The following is a 6,101-nucleotide window of genomic DNA, read 5'->3' on the forward strand; positions in this document are numbered from 1 at the left end:
CACAAAATCAGATAGATAAGAATGCGCACAAGTTCAGTAGTTGGTATATAAGTTGAATACAGGTGAACAAAATCGGAAGAAAAAGAACCATTATTAAAATATATGTAATAAACAATGTAATTTACTGATTTTTCCTTTCAGATCGGAACTTTCTATTTCTCTGTTAGTGTTAATTACAAATAATTGTTTCTAGACAAGGAACTGTTTATGAACTCCAGATGAAGGAGCTTTCAGTTTTATTGTCCTCGGGTTGCTCGGCAAACCACTGCCTACTTTCCAGACAGAATGACATTGCGATAAATTTTCACCCTCTCTGGACAGACATATAGCTCTTTTTCTGCTTTAAAATCAACAGCTTTATGTTCTCCTTCAAATATACTGTCTTTCCTCGATTCCTAAAAATAGCTTCTTTAACAAAACGAATAAAGCTTTCGGAAAGTATCTTACTTTTTCATTAGATTTAATATACGATCCCGATAGTTTCCGAAGCTACACGATAAACGATTTTCACGATAAACGGAAAACCTGATACACGCATAATACGATACACGATAGACCTGATAAACGCAAAACACGATAGAAAACGGAAAACCTGATACACGATAGGATAGGATACACGCACGATACGATAGGATACACGCACGATACGATAGGATACACGCATGATAGAACACGATAGGAATGTCAAGAATAACGTTGCGGGTACTGTACTGATACGTTCTAATGATTACTTGTATTATCTATACTGTTACTAGTGGTGTATGTTGATACTGCTAATATTTGTTTATAAGTTCTGAGGACCATAATATCGATGCTGAGTACGAATATGTACTGCAGCTACTGTTTTCCATGTAGAAGATTTTAAAATAAAACGAGGGCAAAATAGACATTATGTAGGTTGTGTTACAATATTTTAAAACGACCTTTATCGTCAACTTCCCATATTTATGTAGCAATATTCCATTATCACCTGTATATGGTGATTATGATACTCAACTGATTTGATACACAAGAACATGCTTGTGTATCAGATTTTGAATCGAGGAAGGTTACTGACAAACAAATTTATATTATATGGTTTTCGACAGTCTCGTGTAAAGTCAGCATTTTGCGAATTCTATGGTCGTTTTACCAAAACAAACTTCCATTGGGCCAAATGCTGTCTAACGTGTTTCATACCCATTGTTATGCCGTTCTTTACGCACAGAATGTGACTACGGATTACACCGTATACCTAATCAAGATATAGGGCTCACAGAGGGCGTGACCGGTCGACAGGGGATGCTTACTTCTTTTAGGTACCTGATCCCACCTCTGGTAGGTCCAGCGGTCCGTGTTTGCCCTACTTTTAATTTCTTCTTCTTTTATAAGAATTATGAGATTGATCACTGTTCGTTATATCCACCTTTCATCAATATTCGTTATATTCACCTTTTCATGATGTGTATATATCGGTTTTCAGCAGATTGAGACACTTGCAACCAATCCAAGCTGAGAGAATTGTGCCTTTTGATATTGGAGATGATTGTAATAATTTCATTCCGTATATTGATTTCTTAATGTAAAAATATTGTAGTTAATAATTTCTAAAAACAAAAATGTAAATTTTAAGAAAAATATGAATGGGTTAAACAAAAGAAATGGATAACATTCATATCAATAAAATGTTTCATGCATCCATATTTTTGTATACGAGTTGGACAAGCGACATCACTATTCAGGAACTGCAAAATAAACTCATTGATGAAATATATCATTAGGGGCATTAATTAAACGCCAATGCACTATTTTTTCTCCACGAATTCTTTGATTCAATTGATTTACGTTCTGCTTTCGTGATGAAAATTATTCAATTCGGATTTAGGGAAAAAAACAACTTTTTTGGTGTCGAGTAACATTTTTTATTTAAACAATAACGTAAATCAATTGAAGTAAACAGAGATATAATCGGTTAACCACGAAGGAAAGTATTTACTTAGCATTCGAATTTTACCGAGATTTTTATTTACTTTAATCGAGAATGACATCATATGAAATATAGACAATGGGAACATTGATCTTGCTTTGTTTTCAATATACATTCATTCATCATAACTTGACTGTCTGAATAATGCAATGGTAAGTTAACAATAGAACTAACCAGAATCGACTAATAGGGAAATTTAAAAGTTACAAACGTGATTGACTTCCAACAGAAGATAGGACGGTGCAACAGAATAGTCGTCATTATATATTTAAGGTGAAATATTGAGCTTTTACGAATTCTTTGCTTAATCAAACATTGTGCATGATAGAAATCTGGCTTTTAGAGGAATTTTATTCGCAAGGAATGATACCAATTTGGAAAACTATATAAAAAAACCGTACTCATATATTTATATTTTCTATGAATAATCAATTATTTACAACTCATAATTTTATGACAAACGGAATGATTTTAGCCTCTCCATTGTCAACTCCCCATATTTAGGTAGCAATATCCCATTATCACCTGCTTATGGTCTCATCCGAAGGACCGTCCCATTTAATTTAGTCGCCTCTTACGACCCCCCCCCCCCCCCTCGTGAAAATTAAATCAGTCTTGAGTATTCAAATAACAAAACCATGAAAAATCAATTAATTATATAATTAAACATAACGTGAATTGAAGGTGATCTAATGTGTCGCGGATTAATTATTGCGACATTTGTTATTTTCACGGTGTAAAAATAACAATCGGGATGGTTGTTATTTTTACACCGTGAAAATAACAAATGTGAAAATATAAATTTTTACTAAATAGTTTAATTTCAGTATTTTACTGTAGAAAATGTAATAGACACGCACTAGTGTATTCTTGCAATATATATAGATATACAAATCAATTCAATCACAATAGACGTCTCTAAGATCAACAACTTCATATTCAATCTGTATTCACTTGAGGATGAATGTTACAATCCAGAAAGCGATTAATAGTGATTTGAATATATTTTGGAACTACATATTTTCCTGCTTTTATGATAACTACTTTCCGCAATGATCGGTAAAAGTATAGGTAAAAAGATAGAAAACTGTAAACATTACGTTATGATTTAATTTTACCTGTAACACGGAATTTGATTGGCCGAGCAGACTGAAAACAAATTGTTTATAAAGGGCGAAGCACTCTCACGGTCCAAAGGACCGTGAGAGCGGAGCTCTCCCTATAGGTAACACGTTTATATATGTTTAAAAGGAAAATATAGAAAACTAATGAAAAATTTAACCATACCTATGGAACTTGAAAATTTTTGTCCCAATAGCGTCGATTCGAATACCAGCGCGTGGACACGTATTTCTCCAATTTGAATCTCGTGTACCCAAGTTCACGTCGTTCTTGGATATTACATACAATCCATAAAAGCATGTATATCTTATTTTCTTAATCATATATATGATCACTCCTCGATTATCGCGATTGTTCAATGTCGCCTATGTTTGTGAATTTACTAAACACCGACGCTGAATATGACGTCACAATACACTGTTTACATCAGTTGCATAGCGTTTCCCACGTTTAATGAATAGGCGGATCAAAAATGTCTAAACTTAGAATATTTTGAAAGAGCTCCGTCTTCACACGTTAGGTGCTAATATTTCGGGATATTTTTTGTCCTGTTATGGATCTAGATACTAATGCCAATATTTTTTGCTTCGCCCTCAAACACGGTCACGTCATACGACATATTATTGTATAATGTACATGTAACTTGGTGTGAGAAGCTCTACCTAACGTAACATGTATGTACATTTTTAAAAGGAAAATATAGAAAACTAATGAAAAATTAAACCATACCTATGGAGCTTGAAATTTTTTGTCCCAATGGCGTCGATTCGAATACTAGCGCGTGGACATCCGTAAAAGCATGTAAATCTTATTTTCTTAATCATATATAATCACTCCTCGATTAACGCGATTGAACCATGTATATTCTATGTTTGTGAATTTGTTAAACACCGACGCTGAATATGACGTCACAATGCACTGTTTACATCAATTACGTTATTTTCCCCGCGTTCCGTAGGCAGATCAAATGTATAAAGTGTTAGGATGCTTTGATAGAGCTATGTCTTCAAACGTTAGGTGTTAAAGTTCTTCGGTATATTTTTGTCCTGCTACGGATATAGATTCTAATGCCAGTATTTTTCGCTTCGCCCTCAAACACAGTCAAGCCATCAATAAGACATATTACAATATCCGTAAAGTAATACATTCTTTATTTTCAATCCGTGGGTGGATCCGGGTTAGAATAGGTCATCAGTACCCTTTGCTTGACGTAAAAGGCAACTAAATGGGGTGGTTCTTCAGATGAGACCGCAAAAACCTAAGTCCCTTGTCAAAGTAGGTGTGGCACGATAAAGATCCCTCCCTGCTCAATGTCCATAAGCGCCGAGCATAGGCCTATATTTTGCAGCCCTTCACCGGTAATGGTTACATCCCCTCATCAGTGAAAGATTATCTCGAGGTACGTTAAATACTATGCAATCAATCAATCAATGACCCATGTACTACTTTATCTAGTCTTGTTCTACCAGACGCGCTGCTGTTTTCGCTAATCTCCGACGAGCAATGGTTTACGGAGACAGCCGAGCGTCTGGTTGCACGAGACAACACAAGACTAAACTTCCGCCAGAGTTCGTTTGCTATTCGTAGGTGACGTAATGAGGCCTCAACGAGGAGTTTGTACTTTATTAAGACAACTGTTACGTCACAATCAAATGTGCACGTAATTGTAGACGTTGAGTTGTACCATTTGCGTAACCAACAAAGATGACGTAAGCATACCTGTGACCTACGTTAAGAAAGAGAGAGTTATGAATCAAAGTTTTGAATTGTTGGTCAAAATGCTGAATTTTCATACAAAATGTCAGGTAAAACAATTATTATTCTTTTAAGAATCGGAGCGAGTGGTGGGGTGGGGGGGTGGGGTGGGGGGGTTAGTCCGAAATATCTGACGTTTTCCTGGATTTTTTTATTATTATTTTTTTATTTTGATATTTACCGTGCCAGGTTCTTTTGTCACATAAACAGTCTCCTCAAAATTTTTTAACAAACTGTCGAGCTTTGTTTTGAGTCACGTGACTCGTTCGTTCAAATGACAGCGAAAATTCGGCTGACTACAATTGTGTGCTAAATTCTGTTATCGAATTTTGGAGTGATATTTTCTTTTAATCGATATTAGTAAGTACCAGAAGCATCGTTTTATTGATTAATTGTGAGTTTAACATTGAATTCGACTTCAAGGTATTTAAATTCGGCCCGAGAATGCCGCCTCCAGTTGGAGGCGGCAAATTTCTAGTTACGTAATGGCGCCGGTTCTGACTTTTCCTTGCATGTAAATATCAAAATCATATAAAAGCCAGGAAAACGTCAGATATCTCGGACTAGGGGGGGGGGGGGTGTTTAGAAAAATGTTAACGATAAAAGAAGCACTGATTTCTTCCACTCTCGGAAAAATAGATGACCTATCTTTTGATTTATTGAATTACATTTATTGGGAGAACGTGCATTATTTTCAGAAACCCTTAAAATGTTGCGTCATTTCATTATTTTCACCATATAAAAAATACAGAAATAAGTTAAAATGACCACAGACTGCATTGGCGGATTTAAGGGGGGAGGCGCAGCCAGCCCCCCCCCCCCCCCTAAAATTTTCAAATTTAGGGTAAAATGTATTAAACGATATAAGAAGCAATAATTTCTTCCACTCCCGAAGAAATAAATGAAAAAATCTTTTGATTTCTTGAATTACTTTGATGGGATAACTTAATTTTTTCCAAAAAACCCTAATATTTGCGTCATCTTATTAATTTCACCTTATAAAAAATGATAGAAAATAGTACAAATGACTAAATAGGAGACATATTTCAATCCCTGTAAAATCCAGGAGCTTCCGGGAGCTTCGCCCTCTTGGCTGCTCCCACCAGGGCTTCGCCCTGGACCCACTGGGGGCCTCAAGGCGGCCCCCAGACCCCCTGCCTCATAAAGTGGCGCCCCCCGTAACCGCAATTCCTGGATCCGCCCCTGGACTGTGGACAAAAGCATTCCGGCGCACGGTCGCGTCATTTTTCAAGCGTGT

The sequence above is a fragment of the Ostrea edulis genome, chromosome 2, assembly GCF_947568905.1.
Source record: "Ostrea edulis chromosome 2, xbOstEdul1.1, whole genome shotgun sequence".
Taxonomy (NCBI): domain Eukaryota; kingdom Metazoa; phylum Mollusca; class Bivalvia; order Ostreida; family Ostreidae; genus Ostrea; species Ostrea edulis.